This window comes from Diceros bicornis, chromosome 2 (genome assembly GCF_020826845.1).
Source record: "Diceros bicornis minor isolate mBicDic1 chromosome 2, mDicBic1.mat.cur, whole genome shotgun sequence".
In the NCBI taxonomy this organism is placed as follows: domain Eukaryota; kingdom Metazoa; phylum Chordata; class Mammalia; order Perissodactyla; family Rhinocerotidae; genus Diceros; species Diceros bicornis.
In genome coordinates, this window is record NC_080741.1 from 36,021,808 (window position 1) to 36,043,565 (window position 21,758).

Sequence of the window (21,758 nt, forward strand, 5' to 3'; positions counted from 1 at the left end):
ATGTACCTCAATATGTGAAAATCTCTTGTCACAAGGAAGGAAGGGGGTTAGTGGACCTTAAGGCTTTTACCCACAGATCTAAGAATTGGTTTTCCCAGAGTTTAGAAAGAGAAAATTCCATTCTACAGGAAATCTATAATGCATCTCCGTACTCCCCAGTCTAAGGAAAGGGGAATTCCAGAAAGAAGCTGCTGCCACGAGTTGATGTTTCTTTTTGGAGTAAACCTAACATTCAAGTCAATTTCTGTAGGTTGAAACTACTGAAGAAACAAAGTAAAATTGCCTGAAGCAAAAGACCAAAAGGCAGTAAATAAAGAGATTCCCACTCTCCACTCCAGAGAGTGCAGAATTAAAAAACAAATAGAAACAAACAAAAACGTGACAAGTATCTCTGGACAGATAGAAAGTTCATTGTTGTGAGAACTCCATTCCAAACAGCGAGGAGCTTGAGAATCTTGAAGAACTGAAGCAAAGTAGAGTAAAAGGGCTTCTACCCTTCTCTCCACAAGGCTTCCCACTCACGATGGGGTAGAAGCCAGAAGAAAGGCAATGAGCATGGAGATTCATCTTGATGCAAAGGTGGGTGCCTTTATTTAGAGGTACCGTGCCCTTCTTATAGCTGAATGGGTTACTTCCTGACAAGACACATTTAAGATCATCATATGCTCGAATTTACCAGCAGATATTATGCAGTAAATTATTTCTGGCTATAAAAGCATGCCTGATTTATGTGCATAGCAGAGCCCCGTAAGTATGACTATTACAATGTCAATAGACAGTGTTTAAGTTCTAATAGTCTCCTTATGAACATTTATGAACATCATTCATTTCTAAAGAGACAGAGAAGAGTTAGTGAATTGGCAGATGTCAGACAGAAGAATTTTTTATTTTACTCTCCATATCAAACAGTCTGCTTACAACAAATTTCATCAAACAAACATTTTGGGATGCACCGGTGATGAAAGAGCTGTGGCATAGTGGCATTTGGGGTCCAGTGGACTTGAGTGGACATTTGGCTTTGCCTCTTCCTGGTCATGGGGGCAGCTCTCTCTTGGAGCCCCAGTATTTTCATCTGAAAAATGTAGATGCTATTGTAAGGCTCAAATAAGATATTTTGGGTTGTTCTTTGTAAACAGTAAAGTACTAAAAAAAAATGGGAGGGAGTGTGTGGGTTTTTGTTTTCCTTTCGGCATTTTTTTGCTCCCCAAAGAAAAGGAAAATGTGAAGCATGTCCTCACCATCAAGTCATACTCCCCATCAGCATATCTCACCACTGGTGGTTCCCTCTGTCAAATGAAAACTACTCACAAAATATTGCACCTGAGCACTGAGTCAGTTGATTTCTTGCTAGAAAGGGAGAATCGTTAACAGTCAGAATTCCAGCAGATGGTTATCCCACAGCATTGGGTTTATTTACAACTTGGAAAGGGAACTTCCCGACTATGTTAATGTGGGATTGTGTGGATTGAGATACTTCATTCTGTCACCAACAGAACTCATAAGCAAATTCCAATCCCCTGATCTGTCTCTGTCATTGGATATTTTTCAAGAATTTTGATTCGTAAATGCCATATATGGTCCTTTAATAATTTGAATTTCTTGTTTTATAGCTGTTCTTTCCAACTAGCTATCCATCAGTTCAGTCCATATTGGTGTTAAAGAGAAAAAACCACAGGCCTGAAATGGCGTCACTTGTGCTAAAGGCCACAATACCAAACCTAGATTTAATACCTGAGCTCACTGCAGTTTCAACTTGCCGCAGGAATGTGATCTTAATCCACCAGTCTGGAATTTCCTGACCAGCTCTAGGGAGGTAATGTGCAGGATAAAACCACTGTGGTGCCCTTCGCTCCAAAAGAATATGTCCTGGCCTGAAACAAGCCTTTCTTTTCTTTTACTAATATCGTCTTGTCCCACCCTCCTCCTGCCTATAAAAACCTTCCATTTTGTTCAGCTCCTTGGAGGATCTCTCTACTTGCTAGATGGGATGCTGCCCAATTCATGAATCATTGAATAAAGCCAATAGATCTTCAAATTTACTTGCTCAAATTTTGTTTTTTAACATTGGAAACTCCACCCTTTCCCCATCTGACTCTAGTCTTCTGTTCCCAATTGTTCCTTATTGGCCCATGTCTATTAGTTTTTTTATCCTTATTTGAGTTTTTTCCCCTTTGGTCATGGTAGACATGCACCATTAATGGGGAGTTTCCAACTGTCTCAGTTCTTTTTCAACTATCTTGGATAAATAAAATTTATTTTTCTAAATGAGTGTACCCATCAACTTTGAGTAGTCAGTCATTCACACTTTAGTATAAATGGATCTTTAACATCTATGTGGCTAATTTGCATTCATAAGAAAATGCAAGGTTGAGGAAGATGCATAAAAGAGAAAAAAGGAGGGACATAATTTGCAAATTCAAATCAGCCAGCCGTGGATGATAATTGCCTGGAGAGGGCCTAATCTTTAGCTTCTACTTGGTTCTGCTCTGCTGTCAGCACTGCTCTGGGACTTATAGTCTTGATCAGCTCTCCCCTCTGTTCTCTGGATGGCATTATTTTAACTCCAGGGATAGGCTGTACCCAGGCTGCAGTGACCACCTGGGATGTGGCATCTGGCAAAAGTATCAGTCTTTTCTGTCTTACCAGCCCCTCCCCCGACTAGGTTCCCATATGTCAATGGTGATGACATGGCCCAGACTTTTTTCTTTCTTTTCCATAAATGTGATTATCTATTTATGCTCTATGAGATTTTTTTCAAAAACAAAAGACATGGGGCCAGCCCCGTGGTGTAGCGGTTAAGTGCACGCGCTCTGCTGCTGGCGGCCTGTGTTCAGATCCCGGGCGCGCACCGATGCACTGCTTGCCAAGCCATGCTGTGGTGGCGTCCCATATAAAGTGGAGGAAGATGCACACGGATGTTAGCCCAGAGCCAGTCTTCCTCAGCAAAAAAGAGGAGGATTCACATGGATGTTAGCTCAGGGCTGATCTTCCTCACACACACACAAAAAAAAGACATCAAAAAATCATTAAAAAAAATCTTTTGCCATTCATATGTCTTGCTTTGGGGTTCAGAAAATACGGCTGTCTCAACTACGCCCAGGTGTTGGGAACAGGATCACCACCCTGCCAGCTTCACCTTTTCCAGGGCATGCCTGCTGCCTGGAGCAATGAGACCCAGAGAGCACTCTGTTTATAATGGAACTCTCCAAACTCTGACTCAAGGTAATTTTACTGCTGTCACGGATCCAGGCCTGAAGACAGGGCATTACCAGGGTCATTTGATTCCCTCACCTTAGGTCAGTGCTGAAGTGTTCATGAGAGGCCTCTTCTAAAACCAATTCTCTTTCATTTTAAATATCTAGTGCTCTGGCCTCCACCTCTGCTCAAGGTCTGAGTCTCACAGTCTAATGATTACCCTTGTGGGAGAGATTATCTTCCTGTCAGAAACTTCAGCCTTCATTTCCGTTTCCTTAATCATATCGGTTTATTCTTTTTGCGGCTTTCTTCCTGTACCCAGTAAATGAGTGTTCGTTTTCTTGTGTCTTATACAAGTATCAGCCCCACTCTCTTCCCATATGATTTTGTTGTGGCATGGTCATTCTGCCCTGAGTTAGCACTCGAGATAAAGGAAGAAAATTAAGATCAAAGACACATCCAAGCTTATATTATAACACGTGCTTACAAAACGAAAAATCTATTCCACATACAGGCCAAATAGAGCACTGCATAACAACGTTTCGGTCAATGATGGACCACATATATGATGGTGATCCCATAGGATTAGTACCATGCAGCCTAGGTGTGTAGTAGGCTATACCATCTAGGTTTGTGTAAGTACATTCTATGATGTGCGCACAACAACGAAATCGCCTAATGAGGCATTTCTCAGAACGTATCCCTGTCATTAAGCGGCCCATGACTGTAGTATTTATGATCAAACTGCCTCCAATTGATTCTGCTATTATTTCATAGCTATAAGACTTCTCTGGGCCTCAGTTTCCTTATCTGAAACTGAGTGGCAAGTGAAGATCAGCATACCTTGCCACTGGGCTTCTTTGAGGGCTAATTGAGATTTGGAAGGAGGCCGGCACACTGGCTCACATATAAGAGATAACGAATACATCTACATGAGCACCTCGCTTATCTAACTCACTCTACAGGTATTTACACAACATCTTCTGTGCAGAACCATGGTGCTGTTCTCAGCACGGGGTGACAGCCCGGACCCTGACTGTTCCTCCTTTCACCACTGTTAGCTGCCCACCTGCAACACGATCTAACTGGTTCTAGGTAGGTTACACTTCAGTTTCAAATCAACCCTGAGAGGTGGAAGGAACAGTCTGCCTTCTCTGCACTCTCCCTTTTCTTCCGGGAACTGGTCCCTCCCTGACTCCAGCCACGTGGTTCACCTGGTGAGTACTTTTCTTACATGGCCACCACTGAACACTCTGAGACGGACAGCTTCCCACACCAGGCCACTCAGAGTCATTCCTGGAAATCTTTGGAACTGGAATCAAGAAGAGACTGTCCTTCTCACCTGGGAGCAGCCTTGGGGAGGGAGGCTGGCAGCTTTGGCAGCCTTGTTCCTGGCTGTGTGGACAAGGTCGGTGTGCAGGAATAGAGAATCAGGCCAACAAACAGGCAGAGTTGAGAGAGGGAAAGAAGGCAACCTGGTGGCACTGGAGTCCTTGAATAAAGATATCCTCAGGTCCGGGTACATGTCTGCTCTTCCTAAACCTCCTGCTTTCTGGTATGAGCTCCCCGCATTGTTCCAGCTGGGGTTCTATGCTTGAAACCAAGAGACATCTAAGACGAGGGGGCAGGCTTATCCATTCAGCCAAGATGTGTCCCAAGAGACTTACCCCTTCTTCAACCCTTCCCTGGCCTCATCTATGAAGCTGGGATCTGTGTTGACCCCTATGCCCTTGCTGATCTGTTGGTACATTCTGTTGACTATCTCAGTCTACCGATGAAATAATCATCATAGCTATTTCTCAAGGGTCTCTGATAGAGTAAGCATTTTACATTTATTATTGCTCTTCATTATGCTAAATTATAATTCCAAAAGGTAAAATCATGACTCAGATGCAAATGTGAAATGAACACATGTTACAGGTTTTATTCAACTCATCAGTTATTAGGTAACCAGTAAGATATTGAAACTGATTGAAATAAAAATTGGAATTACAGAGTTTTATATTCTCTACCAGACAAAACTAATTGGCCTTGCTATGAACAGGAATTGTTTGCATTACTATGAACAGGAAATATTACCACTGGTTTTCTCAACTTAATTCTACCCTTAGAGAGATGTTAAAAAAAAAAAAAAAAAAGCCTAGCCAACAGCAAGTGAATCAAATGTGCACATCCCTATGGAATCAGACATCTCAAAAGTTCTCCTAGACAATGGCCAGCACTTCCCCAAAAGGACACTCAGTAATCTCTTTTGTCCATTTCCAACTCTTGGACAATCTTTTCTGACAATTACAAAACTCTGTGAGAGAGATGATTATAGTCAATAAAATATCATCTTCATTTTAGAGATGAAGAAACTGAGGCTCATAGAAGTAGGAAACTTATTTTGCTCACATAATTAGTAAATGTCAGGTTGAGATTCAGACAGCTCTGACTCCATAATCCTGATCTAAACCATCCAGGTTGGCTAGGGCCTGGGTACACTTCCTGGCTCGTTCTAGTCTATCTAGGGGAATGCATCACTCATCCATTCATTCACCCATTTAATAGACACTGCTTTAATCCTGTGTTCTAGGTGCTCTGAGGAATTGCCGTCCCAACTTAATCAGCCTGAGACCACCAGGAACAAAGTCAGGTTCATTGACCTATCGCAGAGGGACTGCACACCAGAGGAACCATAGGGTATCTCACCAAACGAAGGAAAAGAGAGAGTTACAGAATTGGGGAGAAGGGTGGAATTTAGGTAAAATGTAAACAAAGCAACGTTTTGATAGACTTAAAGCAAAGCAGGACTGTATGTAAAGGTATCATCATAAGTCCTGGACTATGAGGTGGATGCAGGGACCCGTTTCCTCTGAAACAATAAAGTTACCAGATCTGTGAATTTGTTTCTAGAAACCTCTTTCTGAAACTCTGCACCTGGGTTGTAAATGAAGGCTGCTTCTCTAGTGGGATGTTTCCTTTTTATTAAATTTTTAAGTTATAATTGACATATAGCGTTGTGTAAGTTTAAGGTATACAATGTGTTGATTTGATACGTTTATATTTTGTAATATGATTACCACCGTAGCTTTAGCTAACATCTCTATCACATCGCATAATTATCATTTCTTTTTTGTGGTGGATGTTTCATTTTTACTAACATACTTTCAAACAGCAAAGTTTCTGATAGTCTATGATTTTAGAAAAAAAAGTTTCTCAATGAATAAGAAAGCAGTAGTCACTCCAAGAAGGGAGATTTTGTGACATTTGACAGCCACAGTGTCTTTGGGAGAAATATTATTTATCGATAACTTTGGAGCTGATTTTGTTTGTATTTTATTCCAGCCTGATGAATGGCCAGGCAGATTATAAAAGTCCAAGCTAGTTTTTACTTTCTCATGTCTCAATGGGGGTGACAGACAATCAGGTTATTACATCACAGTGCAAGAAAGTGCTGTAATGGGGGATTTAATTAAACTTAACTTAGGTTAAGGAAGACTGCCTACAGTAGGCAGACCTCCCAGTCAGGAAGAGCCGAAGTTGGCCAAATGAAGGTGGGGAAGAGGGTTACAGCAGAGCAAGGATTTGGGCAAAGGTATAAGATGAGGGAAAGAGTGACAAATTGGAGGAATTGTAAGAATTGGTGAAGGTGAATCAACAGAATGTCTAGAATCCTTGGGGAGAACCGCATAGCACACTTAATTAAAATTTACACCAGACTCTCCTACGTCTAAGAGTAGAAAGCCTGGGTCACCTTGGAGTGTGTGTTCTTTGTCAGGGAAGAGTCCTGTGCGTGGTCTTCCTATATATACACAAATGAAAAGCAAGTAGCCCCGTAGAGGGAGTGCCAAGGGGAATTTCACTCAGGCTGCCATGTCCTAAGGCACCTGGTTATTATAGCAAAGCCGATCCTTGTGGAGGAAGTGGAGCCATTTTGTAGACTTTACCCTGAATCATCCTATCTTATTTCCTGAGAACATTCGGGGGAACCAGGGTGGCCTTCAACCAATGCTGAGTTGCAGGAAAGGACGAGACTCCAGAGATAAAATTGCCACAAAGAAACGGTGTGCCTCCAAGGAGAGAGCTGGATCTAGCACAAGGGGTTGTATCATTCCGGGTCCTGGAAGGGAACAGACTGCACATTGAAACAGGCGAATCCTCCGGCTTGTCTCTTCACTGGCCGAACCCAATCAGAAGCAGAGGGCGAGGAAGCCTGTTGATGCTGTCTGTAGAGGTCAACCTCCCAGAGCACAGAGCAGGGTAGAGAAGGGAGAAGAGTAGATCTGGAGGGACACAATGGAAACTCCTAGCCCAGGAGTTAATGCTGAGAGCACTTTCTGGCCTGTTGACCCTGGCGTGATGGTTGTTCTCTGCAAAACAGCTGAGTTTGGGAAAGTGAGATAAAAGGAGTTGTTACTTACAGCAGAGCAGGGAGGATCAGACCCAAGGACGATGGACCTGGCATCTGCAACAAACTGCCCGGCACAGGAAAGCGTTTTAAATTACTTCCTTACTGAGTTTTAATTTTAACTATTTTATTTAAAATCATTTATTATTGAATTTAAAAAACTCAAAGGAGTAAACGTGGTCGTACCCCTAGTTAAAGAAGCAGGTCACAGCACTTAAAGCGGCAAGAGCCAAGGCGGGTTGCTGAGCAGATCTGGAAGAGGTTGCATGTCGAGTAGAGACTTTATCCCGAGGGCAGCGCAGACCTGCAGGAGTGCCTCATGGAGGGGCGGCACATTTCACTGGCCTGCTTTTGGTGGGTCATTGCCGAGGTAGGCACACTCCTGCCCTCTCACTTATACAACCGGGAAGGGTTGCACATTAATTCCTTCGTCCGCTGACTTTCCTGCCCAAACAGAGAAGACAACTGGAAAGCACTGGGGACCAAGAGGAGAGGCAAGGAGCCAGTAAGGGAAGACAGAAAACAAGGACAAAAAACAGTACTGGCTTTTCAATCTTAAGCCTTGCAAATATGCAGTAGGAGAATTAGAAAACCTTGTTTCCAGGCACCACATTCTTCTGTTCTTCTGTGTTTCTAAGCTTTGAGGAAGGTATAAATTGGTTTCCAAAATGTTCTGAGTTTTCATTCAACAAAACTATTTATCACCTGCTCTGTGCCAGATACCAAGAGAACAATGGAGAAGAAAACATGGGTGATGCTCTGAGTCCTCATAGCCTGGCAGAGCAATAGACACGCGAACAATTAATTGAAAGTGTCTGTTGAGCCCCTAGAACAATGCAGGGCATATTTTAGATGAAAAAAAAAATGATAGCTAGAATTTTTTTTTTTGTTGGGGTCATAATAGTTTATAACATTGTGAAATTTCAGATGTATATTATTATTTGTCAGTCACCATGTATATGTGCCCCTTTACCCCTTATGCCCACCCCCCAAACCCCTTCCCCCCCTGGTAACCACTAATCTGTTCTCTTTGTCCTTGTGTTTGTTTTTTTTCCACATGTGAGTGAAAACATGCAGTGCTTGTCTTTCTCTGTCTGGCTTATTTCGCTTAACGTAATACCCTCAAGGTCCGTCTGTGTTGTTGCAATGGGACGATTTTGTCTTTTTTTATGGCTGAGATAGCTAAAATTTTTAAAAATTTGTTTTTGGAAAAGAGGTACGGAAAATTTAGTTAATTATACTCCTCAGTTCACAGCATCCACCATCATCAGTCTCCTGTTTTATTTTACTTTCTTCACTTTCACTTTTTTTTACTTTACTTTCTTTACTTTATTTTACTTTCTTACTTTACTTTTCTACTTTATTTCAATTCCCACCCCTACCCTCTCCCCTCCTGGCAGGCACCCACTTTAATGGACTTGAAAGTACTCTTGCATGTGTTAGTATCCTTGTAAAAATATACAGCAGACATATCGTGCCTTAGATTTAATCTGCTTCTTTTGGGCCGGCCCCGTGGCTTAGCGGTTAAGTGCGCGTGCTCCGCTGCTGGCAGCCCGGGTTCGGATCCCGGGCGCACACCGACGGACTGCTTCTCCAGCCACGCTGAGGCCGTGTCCCACATATAGCAACTAGAAGAATGTGCAGCTATGACATACAACTATCTACTGGGGCTTTGGGGGAAAAAATAAATAAATAAAATTATAATCTGCTTCTTTTAGTCAACACTCTGATTTTAAGATCTATCCATGATGCACATGCATATCTAGGTCATAGAACCTAACTGCTGAAAAGGATTCCATGGGTTGTGTCTATTCCATTGTACTTATTCCATCCCCTATTGGTAAAAGCCTGGTAGCCTCCAATGGCCCCACATGAGTGCTGAGATGAACACCCATGAACCTGTCCACTCACGGGCTGTGAGCAAGTTTCTCTGGAGTGTTTACCCAGTAGTGGGCTGGATGCGTCATAGGGTAAATGTAACGTCCCTAAGTACTGGCATACTGTTCCCCAGAGACCCACACTTGGTATCGTCTGACTCTCTGCTCTAATATTTGCCAACCTAGTGGGTATGAAGTGGTATCTCTTTTTATTTTGCATTTCTCAGTTAGCTAGTGAAGTTGAGCGATGGTAGCCATTTAGAAATTCCCTATGAATACCGTTTGTGCATTTTTCTATTGGATTTACTTGATAATCTAGACATTTTTTCTGTGTCGCTTTTTAAGGATGTAAAAATCTCCCTGTGAGCCAATTGTTGACTTTGTTGCTTATATCATATTTAAAATAATTCTTAATTTTGATGTAATATAATCCATTAACTTTTTTACTTTGTGGTTTGTTTTCTGGGTCTTGCTTAAGAAATCCTTCATTCCCACTCCCATCACCAAGATACTCTCGTACATTTTCTTCTTTTAACTTTATAGTTTATCTTTCCATGGGACTTAGAGGTAAGGACTCAACTTCATTTTTCTCCAATGCTGAGGCACTACTTCCTTTCTCCACTGATTTGTGGTGCCAACTTTCTTATCTATCAAGTGCTCCTGTACACAAAGGCTTGTTTCTAAGCTCTCTGTTCTGTCCCCTTGGTCTCGTCTGTTCATCCACAATTACCATACTGCTTTTGTTTCTATGGCTTTGTAGTATCTGTTAATATCTAGGAAGATGAGTCTTCCTTCTTGGCTTTTCTTTTTCAAAATGAACCTAGCTATTTATGGACACGTGTCCTTCCTTAGACATCTTAGAGGAAGATGTAGAGTTTCTAAAAAAAAAAAAAATCCAACTGGAATATTTCTTGGATTGCATTGAAAATATGGACTAATTGGAAGGAAATTAGCATCTTTATAATATTACATCATCCAGTCCAATATTGTGGACTGTCTTCATTTATTCAGATCATTTTCTATTTTTTTTAAGTTTTCAAATTTTCTCCAAAGAGGTTTTGAGTACCTCTATGATACCTTACTTCCTTGATACTTTATGATTTTTGTACTTGTGAATGATAAGTTTTGTATTATATCTTGTAGTTTTTTTATTGCTGGTATAAGGAATGAATGCTATTGAGTCTCATAAGGTGATCTTTTTTCTAGAGACTTTGCTTAACTCGTAAATTTTAATAGTTTGTTTATTGATTCTATTGGGTTTTCTATACAGTTGAGCATATCATTTGTAAATAATGACAATCTTATCCCTTTCCTTATTATCTTTTTTTTTTTTTTTTTTTTTTTTGTGAGGAGATCAGCCCTGAGCTAACATCCGCCAATCCTCCTCTTTTTTTTGCTGAGGAAGACGGCCCTGGGCTAACATCGGTGCCCATCTTCCTCCACTTTATATGGGACGCCGCCACAGCATGGCTTACCAAGCAGTGCGTCGGTGCGCGCCCGGGATCCGAACCAGCGAACCCCGGGCCGCCGCAGCGGAGCGCGCGCACTTAACCGCTTGCGCCACCGGGCCGGCCCCCCCTTATCTTTTTTTTTTTAATAATTTTATCTATTTTTTCCCCCAAAGCCCCAGTAGATAGTTGTAGGTCATAGCTGCACTTCCTTCTAGTTGCTGTATGTGGGAGGCAGCCTCAGCATGGCCGGAGAAGCAGTGCAGCAGTGCACGCCCAGGATCCAAACCCGGGCCGCCAGCAGCGGAGCGCACGCACTTAACCGCTAAGCCACGGGGCCGGCCCTCCTTATTATCTTTTTACGTTTTAGTTCTTTCTTATATCAATTTGCATTGGCTAGAGCCAGCAGTATTGTGTTTAACAATAGTGATGATATCGGACGTATTTCTGATCTTATAGGGACTGCATCTAAAGTTCTTCCTGTGAGTAAGATGCTTTCTGTGGATATCCATGTTGGATATAGAGACTCCTAGTGGTTCACCATAATCCATCCCTCCCTTCTTCCATGGTGTCTCAGCCCAGTTTTCCTAGAAATGGGAACCTAAGGTAAAACTTTACATGCTAACACTCTGTTGGGGAGAGGAGCAAACCCAGGGAAGCAAAAGTCAAGGAAATGAGGGAGCAAGGGGGGGAACACAAACCAGGAATGTATTCCCAGGCTGGCCACAGCTTCACAACAGCGGCTGCTCGGACTTTGCAGCACATCTCCAGAGAGGCTATATGAAATGACGGAGTCACAGGACAGTCTGATAGGGTTGGAAAGGAAGCACTATTTCTGCTTGCATCCTGCCATGTCCTGTCTCCCGTGGTGGAGGTCAGCCCCAGGACGCCTTCACCTCCTTCATGTTTGGATTCATCACTCAGCTCCCCCAATAGCTTCAAGGAAACTTAGAGTCTCTGCAGGTCCAATATGGCCAGTGCACGTGCGGGGACTCCTTGGACCATGGGAGCAGCACTGCTGCCAAGCATGCATTCAAGAAACGCCAGATGAGGGGCCTGCCCCGTGGCTTAGCAGTTAAGCGCGCAGGCGCTCCACTACTGGCGGCCCTAGTTAGAATCCCTGGCGCGCACTGACGCATTGCTTGTTAGGCCATGCTGAGGCGGCGTCCCACATACAGCAACTAGAAGGATGTGCAACTATAACATACAACTATCTACTGGGGCTTTGGGAAGAAAAAGGGAAAAAAGAAGAGGAGGATTGGAAATAGATGTTAGCTCAGAGCCGGTCTTCCTCAGCAAAAAGAGCAGGATTGGCATGGATGTTAGCTCAGGGCTGATCTTCCTCACAAAAAAAAAAGAAACGCCAGATGATGACTCGCCGTGGCTCACTCAGGTCTTCTCCCCTCACCTCTAGGTCTTTAAAGCCCCCACAATGGCATGAGCTGTCACCAAGAGCACCCTTGAAAATGACTAAGGTAGGCATAGCCAAGCAGGTCTGGAATGGTGCATAATGGTTGTATACACATGGCGACAGAGTTAGAGCTTGGCACCTTTCCTAGACTTGCTTGCAGTTTGATGAGGCCATGCGTCTAAACTATCATCATTGGAATGTGAAATGATATGAGCCATTCTGGGTCTGGAACTGAAGACACTGGCACGCCTCCTTCGTGATGTCTTTTCTCTTAGCAGCTGGAACCTGGTCATGGCAGCCACCTAGCTTCCACCAAAGACAATGATAACTCTATTGAATGGTAGAACTATAACTTGGAAGATATCTCGAACTCTGAATGATGACATGGAGCAGAGCCATCCATCCCCCTGACCAGGACTGCTCACAGAATCCTGACATGGTTAACCAGAGACAGTGAAGTGACAAAGAAATAAACTGGCTTTTAAGCCACTGTTTTAGGTCTTTCTGTTATAGCAGTTCACTGTACCCTAACTAATATAATAGCCTTATCAACAAAATAAAATTACCATCTATTCCTAGTTGTCTGTTTTTATCATGAGTTGCTTAATTTGATTAAATGCTTTTTCTGCATTATGATAATCTTGTGATTTTTCTCCTTTAGTCCATTGATAGGGTCAGTTGCATACAGAGATTTTCTCATGTTGAAGCATCCTTGCATTATGTATGTATGTACATATGTATATATATGTGTATGTGTGTGTAATATACACATATACATACATACTGTTAGATTTAGTTAACTAATATTTAATTTAGAATTTTTGCATCTATAGTTATCAAGTAAGGTAAGCCTTAAATTAGTCTGGGTTTAATTGCATGTAAGAAATCATAGAAGCAGGAAGGATTTAAATATAGGGAATTGGGTGCTTAAAAAATCATTCAAGGGATGGAGAAGCAAGCTCTAGGCTGGGTCTCCAAGAATGACTCTCAGAATAGACCGGGGGAGCTGCTACCACCGCCATAGTTGGAGAGGGGAGAAGTGAGAGCTGCGACTGAAAGAGCTGGCTGCCAGACCTCACCTGGACCTGTGATCCACAGAGCAGGAAGCTGCTGCCACCATCACAACAGCTTCTTGACACCATAAGGCTAGTGACTGGACACTAGAGTGCGAACGCCAGACCCTGATGCTTCCAAAACTGCCTCTCAACACTCAAAGCTAGTGACTGGACTCCACGATGCTGCACCAGTCATGTCTCCATGACCACGCTAAGCAAAGCAACAGCAAGAGCGTGAGGAAGATGGCCTGCTCCACACTTCGCACTTCTGAGCTTCATCCAAGTGCATCTAATTGGTGGAACTTAATCACATGAAGAACTCTAGCTGCAAAGGAGACTGTAAAGGGTTGTATTTCGTTTTCCAGGTTTTGCAGTATGGGTGGGCACACTGGAAGAATGTTGGAATGGATAGTGAGTATCAATTGACCACTGTATTTGCCAGGATGGGCTAAATTATGCTGTATAACAAACAACCCCCAAATCACAGTGGCTTAAAACAGCAAAGGTTTAGTTCTCACATCTGCCACCTGTCTATCACAGGTCAGCAGAGCTGTGACTCTGCTCACTGTAGTCACTCAGAGAGCCAGGCTGATAGAGCAAGTGCCACCTCATGCGTTGCTGGTTATGAGGCCAAAGGGAAAGAGACACTAGAGGGTCTCAGACCAGCCCTTAAATGTACCAGCCTAGAAGTAACATGCCATTTAAGCTCATAAATCATTGGTCAGAACTTAAGAGGCTCCACCTAACCTCAAGTGGGCTAATAAATGCAATCCTACTACGTGCCCAGAAAGCTGGGGACACCTGGAAGTATTGGGTGAATATCACTTATAACTACCACAGCTGTCTATCTGCCCAGACCCAGAAATGTCTTCTCTTCTACTCTCCTTGTACAGATTTGGAGTCGAGGTTATACTAGACCCAGAAGATGACCCAAGCAGCTTTTTCTTCTTTTTCTATTGTCTGGAACAACTTGTATAAAGGAAGGATTACATTGTCCTTGAGAGATTGAAAGAATACATCAATAAAACCATCTGGGCCTGCGATTTTAATGTGGAGGAGATCTTTGAGATGCTTTTCCTCAAAATACTAGTAAGTCTGTTCAAGTTTCCTATTTTTTCTTGTCAATTTTTGCTTTTTATACTTTTATATTCTCTTGCTGTGTTTAAATCGCTATTATATCTGATTTCCTGCTTTTCACTTTGTAGTTGGTTTATTTGCATGTTTTATCTTTTTTTCTCTTACTTAGTTTTTCTTTTTTTTTTTAAAGATTTTTTTTATTTATTTATTTTTCCCCCAAAGCCCCAGTAGATAGTTGTCTGTCATAGCTGCACATCCTTCTAGTTGCTGTATGTGGGACGCGGCCTCAGCATGGCTGGAGAAGCCGTGGGTCGGTGCGCGCCCGGGATCTGAAACCGGGCTGCCAGTGGCGGAGCACGCACACTTAACCACTAAGCCACGGGGCCGGCCCTCTTACTCAGTTTTTCGAGAGGTTTGTCTATCTAATTAATTATATTGACAAAACATTTGTTATCTTAAAATATTCTTTTTTTGGTTTTGTTATTATTAATCATTATTTTATTGATTTTTGTCTTTTTCTTTATTACTTCCTTTTGTTTTATTTTTTCATGTTTACTCTGTTCTTTAAGTTGATTCTTGAGTGGAGTGGTCAGGTCATTTGCTTTCAGTCCGTGTTGTTTTATGATCAACATATTTAAAGCCATAAATTCAAAGGCACACATTTTGACACATAGTACCTGGAATCCATTTAGAAAGCATAAAATATTCTCTTTAGACTTGATGATATCTTTGTTTCATATGTTTAAATTCTTTTCCTCTGATATTTCATTTCTTGGAATTTTTCCTACAAATACAATTGTATAAGTGGGTAAAACTACATGTACAAGCTATTTATTACAGCTCTTATTTACAATGGTGGAAACATCCTAAATGTCCATCAATAAGGGAATCGTCTGCATTTCCTGTGGCTGCTGTAACAAATTACCAGAAACTTGGTGGCTTAAAATAACAAAAGTTTCTTCTTTCACAGTTCTGTAAGCCGGAAGTCCGAAATCAATATCACTGGTCAGAAACCAAGGTGTTAGCAGGGCCTCACTTCCTCGGGAGGCGCTGGAAGGGAATCTGCCCCTTGCGCCTTCCAGCTTCTGATGGCTGCTGACAGTGCTTGGTTTGTGGCCGCAACACTCCAATCTCTGCCTCTGTCTCCACATCGCCTTCTCCTCTGCATGTGTCAAATCTGTTTGCCTTTCTCTTCTAAGGACACTTCTGATTCATTTAGGGCTCGCCCAGATCATCCAGGGGCATCTCCCCACCTCAAGATCCTTAACTTAGTCGTGTCTGCAAATACGTTTTTTCAAATAATATACAGCTTCCAGGGATTAGGCTGTGGACATTTTGGGGGGCCATTATTCAGTCCACTGTAGGAATAATTAAATAAATCATGGTATATCCCTACAATGAAATAGTTTGCCATCACTAAGAAAAATGAAATGGAACTGTGTGTATTAATATGACAGCATGTCAAAGACATACTGTTAAGAAATTAAAAAGTGCATTGCAGAACAATAAGTATAGCATTATCCTATACTATAATTTACATATATAATACACGCGTTTACATGTGCTTAAAGTATATTTCTGAATACATACACTAAAGGAGCAATAATTACCTCTGGAGAATGCTATTGGGGATGAATCAGGAAGATGAGAGAACTTACTCTTTCTTTATACTTTTCTATATTGTTTAGATTAGAAAAAATAATAATGGACAGGTTATTTTTACACTCACTGTGAAGTGTTTTTGTTATAAAACATTCTCTAGCTCATATGCCTAAAGTGCCCTGGCCTGCCATGCAGGGACTCTTTGCTTTCCCCAGCAATCCTTTTTCACAAGAGAAGCAGAAGGAAGGAATCATTTTCCAATGCCCTGTGAGGGTCTGTAGTTGTCCCCTTTTGTCACCTGTTGTTGAACCTGCAGTGATAAGTTATAATGGGAATGGAGAAAGAAACTGATGAATCAGCTTTCAGAGATCCCTCAAAAAATTAAAAATAGAACTACCACATGATCCAGGAATCCTACGTCTGGGTATATATCCAAAAGAACTGAAATCAGAATCTCAAAGAGATATCTGCACTCCCACATTCATTGCATAATTATTCACAATAGCCAACATAAGGAAACAACCTAAATGTCTATTGACACATGAATAAAAGAAAATGTGGTATATACATAGAATGGAATATTATTCAGCCCTGAAAAAGAAGGAAATCCTGCCATATGCAACAAGATGGAGGAACCTGGAGGACATTAAGTGAAATAAGCCAGTCACAAAAGGACAACTACTACATTATTCCACTCATATGAGGTATCTAAAATAGTCAAACTCATAGAAGGAGAAAGTAGAATGGTGGTTTCCAAGGCCTGGAGGGAGAAGGAAATGTGGAGTTGTTTTTCAATGGGTATAAATTTCAGTTATGCCAAGATGAATAAGTTCTAGAGATCTGTGTACAACAGTGTGCTGCCTATAATTAACAATACTTATGTTTTGCACTTAAAAATTTAAGACAGTAGATCTCACATTAAGTGTTCTTACCACAAAAACAAACAAACAAACAAAACATGAAGAGGAAGAGATACCAGGGATGTATGTGCACAGAAGGAAGGCCACGTGAGGATATAGCGATAAGGCAGCCATCTGCAAGCCAAGGAGAGAGGCCTTAGGAGGAACCAAACCTGCCAACACCTTGATCTTGGCTTCCAGCCTCCAGAACTGTGAGGAAATAAATTTCTGTTGTTTAAGCTCCCCCAGTCTGTGGTATTTTGTTATGGCAGCCTAACCAGACTAATACAAGGTTAAAAAGCCACTTGTGGAAGGAGCTTCATTTGGGAATGTTCAAGAGATTTCATGGAATAGTTAACATTAAAAGGGATTTTCCTGGCATTATAAAAGCCATATGTAGATGTTATCCTTATTGGTTTTGGCAATTAGAATAGGTTGTCAAAATCTAGTGCAATTTTTGATGGTCTCAGATTTTAATTCTCCCAACAGTTCAGTTTGGGAGGCAGAATTAAAATAGCACAGTGGAACAGTACTGAGTTTGGAGGGACCTGGACCAGGATGAAACTGCTTACTAGCAGGATGACCCTGGACCAGTTATTTAATCTGTGTGCATCTGAGTATTCTGATACCTAACTCATTGGGTTATCGAGGGAGTTAAATTAAATGAGAGACTATAAAGACCTAGCAACCACATGGCACATGCTATTATACTCATTTGACAATGAAAAGTCATTACTGCTGCTTTCCTTGAAAACCTCATTACTTTGGAAAGAAAATAATATTATCTAATAAAATATTCCCTAGACTAAATTCTTTAGTTCAGTGTTTTGCTCATTAAGAGGTCTGAACTTCCATTGGCAGCTGGAAAGGATGCTGATAATAACATTCATTTATTGAGTTCTGACTTGTGTGCCAAGCACATATGAATTTTTCATGCATTTTTTCATTTCAGCTTCTAGATACCCTAAGAGGCAAGTAGTGTTGTTATTCCCATTTTACAGATGAGAAAACTAACACTCAGAGAAGTTAAATAGCTTTCCAAAGGTCCTACAACTAGAAACACCAGCTGTTTGACTTTAAAGATCACTTTCTTAGCTACTATGATATAATGGTCTCAAAATATGATTACCTTTTATAGAACTACACATTTTATATTTTTAATCTTCATGACAAGGTTGGTACAAGATTTTATCACTGTTTTACAGATGAGGAAATTGATGCTTAAATAACTTACCTAATGGGATTTAACAGGTGGTAAAGCTGAGATTCAAACCCAGGTCTGTTTAAGCCTCTTAGTGCCCGGCCTTCCTCCTCCATGCTGTGCTTTGACTGCACAGAGCACTGGAAAGTGTGTGAAACTGGAATTCAAGAGACCTGGGTTTTGGGGCTGGCCTGGTGGCATAGTGGTTAAGTTTGTGCACTCAGCTTCAGCGGCCCAGGGTTCGCAGGTTCAGATCCTAGGCGCGGACCTATGCACCGCTTATCAGGCCACGTTGCGGCAGCATTCCATATACAAAAACTAGAGGAAGACTGGCACAGATGTTAGCTCTGGGCCACTCTTCCCCAAGCGGAAAAAAAAACCAACATTGGCAATAGATGTTAGCTCAGGGCCAATCTTCCTCACCAAAAAAAAAAAAAAGAGAGAGAGAGAAAGAGAGACCTGGGTTTTAATCTTGACTGTATTACAAACAAGCTGTGTAACATCAGGTAAGTCATTTCACCTCTGAGCCTCCATTTAGTCATTTGTTAAATAAATAATTTAGATTAGATCACCTCTAATTCTCTGGGCTTTACCATTCTATCATGCCAGGTGAATTTTGAGCAATTACATTCACTGTATCACTAGACTTAAAGAAATAAGAGATTACAGACTCCTAAAAGAAAACCACAGTAGTTAAACTATTATGGTGAAGAAGTTTGATCCCAATGCTTCAGAAACCAGCTTGGCACATGGATTGGTGCACCAGTAGATGGGCAGTGGGAACAAAGGTCAGATTGAATATCTGTGATCTTGGACAAGGATTCCCTCTCACTCTGCCTCAGTTTACTTTTTGGTTGAGTGGACATCATTCTAATACCTGTATGTTGCCCTTAAGAAGACTCCTTCAAGTATTAAAAAAAGAGAGAATATATGGGAAACATTTTTGAAGAAGTCTTTTTCATCCCTGGAACTGGGCATCAGTGGCTGAATTTGGAGTTTGGTCAACTGTGTCCATTCAACACAACAAAAAAGAAAATAATGCTTCCTGTATGATCACATAGGAAATAGCTGAATATAAACAAGCAGAAATCAAAAAGAACCACAGGGGCCGGCCCCGTGGCTTAGCGGTTAAGTGCGAGCGCTCTACTGCTGGCGGCCCGGGTTCGGATCCCGGGCGCGCACCGACGCACCGCTTCTCCGGCCATGCTGAGGCTGCGTCCCACATACAGCAACTAGAAGGATGTGCAGCGATGACATACAACTATCTACTGGGGCTTTGGGGGGAAAATAAATAAATAAATAAAATTATAAAAAAAAAAAAAGGAACCACAATTTCAAGGAACTGAGTAGTGAAAAGTTGAGAACAAGAAGCGAAGGAAGAAAAAAGTCAAAATTGGTGGATATGAGAACAAAAGTGTCACAAGGAAGAAAAGGGGAATGTGAGAGAAGGAAGAGGAATGAGAGAGAAATGGAAAAAAGAGAGAGAAAGGGAATTTCCACCGAGATAGAGCCCAAGCCACTCTTGATTTTGGGGGTTGTGCAAACATCATCACATTTCAATTTTAGAACATCACCCTCAAAATTCTCTTGAATTGAATTCCACAAATTGAGGCCTTCCAAAATCCACAGTAGTTTGAGGAACTGGGGGACATCATTTAGCAAAGTCTCAAGTTGTTTTCCTATTCAGCCACCAGGGGGTGGTACATTCCATTCAATTTCACAGGCATTTAGAGGTTACCAAGTACAGGGCGCCCTAGAGGCTACCCCATGATTAAGGCACTCTTCTTTATACTCAAGTATACTTGATAATATATTGACACAAATAATTATAACTCAAGAAGATATGAGCAATGGAGTTGCATTTGAGCTAAGTCTTTAAGGCTGGGTGGGAATTCGTAATAAGCAGAGATGTGTGGTAGGAGAAAGGTTCTAAAGAAAGGAATACATTTGGAAACAAAGATTGGTGAGAAAGATCAACTAAGCTTCTACTATAGTTGGAATAGAGAGCATTTTCTTAACTCTACGACATACATTCACCATCCACAGACCACTTAATGGGGATTGGTCCCATACGTAAATAACTGAACAGGAGTTCCAAAAACAAGATTCAACACAATGTTTTAAAATGCAATTATAGGGCCCGCCCCATGGCTTAGCGGTTAAGTGCGCGCGCTCTGCTGCTGGTGGCCGGGTTCGGATCCCGGGCGCATACCGATGCACCGCTTCTCCGGCTGTGCTGAGGCCGTGTCTCACATACAGCAACTAGAAGGCTGTGCAACTATGACATACAACTACCTACTGGGGCTTTGGGGAAAAAAAAAATTAAAATGCAATTATAAATTATTAACAAGTGTTTCTTTTCAAAGGGTGAGATAAAATTGTTTGCGATCTTTCATCATGTTGTTTCTATTTGGCTCCATGATCAAAAGCTTGAACTGTAGTCTGGTTCCTCATCAAGTTAGTTTCCTTTCTTAGCCTTTATTGCTATTTAATAGAAAATATAAATCACAATTATAGATCTTTGGCTATGGCAGAAAGAGACTCTGGCTCTGACAGTTGGTTCTAGAGATTTGGATAAAACATGGACTCCAAAGTTTTGGAAGGCTTTCTCTCCAAATTCTACCCACAGTGATCTGCAGAAGCAGAGTTAATGAGCCCATCACACTGAACACAAGAAATCTGGACACCTAGTCCACTTTTAGGATGGAATTGGCTCTGATAGTGAATTTTCACAGTTCTTTGCAGCATTTGAATTTTATCTTTTGTTCTTTTTATTTTTTACAGCTTTATTAAGGTATAATTTATAGATCATAAAATTCACCCATTGTAAGTATACAGTTCAATGATTTTTAGTAAACTTTCAAAGTTGTACTATCATCACGTTTGAATTTTAGAACACTCCTTCCCCCAATTCCCTTGAGCCAATTTGCAGACAATCCCACTTCCCATATCCAGCCCCAGACTACCATTGACTACTTTCTGTCTCTCTAAATTTGCCTTTTCTGAGGACTTTATATAAACAGAATCATACTGTATGTAGTTTTTCGCATTTGGTTTTTTTCACTTAGCATAATGTTTTCAAGATTCATCCATGTTGCAGCAGATATCAGTATATCATTCTTTCTTATTGCTGAATAGAATTCATTTGTATGAATATACTACATTTTGTTTATCGATTCACTAGCTGATGGACATTTGGATTGTTTCCAGTGTTTTAACAAAGCAGCCAAAACTACTTGTGTACAAGTCTGTCATGTGAAAGACAGAATGCACTGGACAATTAAGGGGATGATTTTAGTCAGGTTGTTGCAAAATAGGGAGAACATTCATTAATGAGAAACGTCTCCAAGGAAAGGAAGGGGGTCTGGGATTTTATAGAGGCAGATAAACAAGGGAGTCATCAGTGGGTCTTATGCGAGTCTTAAGGAAGGATGGAAGGCAATATGCGAGGGGCAGCATGGTCCTTTCTCAGAATACAAAAAGGTGGAGGGATTTCTCAATGCTGCTGCTTTCCAGGAGCACGGGACTCAGATAAAGCTCAATTATCAGTGAGGACATATGTATTCATTTCTCCTGGGTGGATTCCTGGGAGCAGCATTTGCT

General features: G+C 41.5%; 1 long non-coding RNA gene across 1 annotated transcript; it reads left to right on the plus strand.

Moving 5' to 3' along the window:
* Window positions 1-215: 215 nt before the first annotated feature.
* On the plus strand, window positions 216-12,914 carry LOC131410819 (uncharacterized). Its single transcript, XR_009221420.1, has 3 exons — window positions 216-579; window positions 12,325-12,385; window positions 12,600-12,914. It is a non-coding gene; the product is annotated as an uncharacterized LOC131410819 (long non-coding RNA).
* Window positions 12,915-21,758: the final 8,844 nt, after the last annotated feature.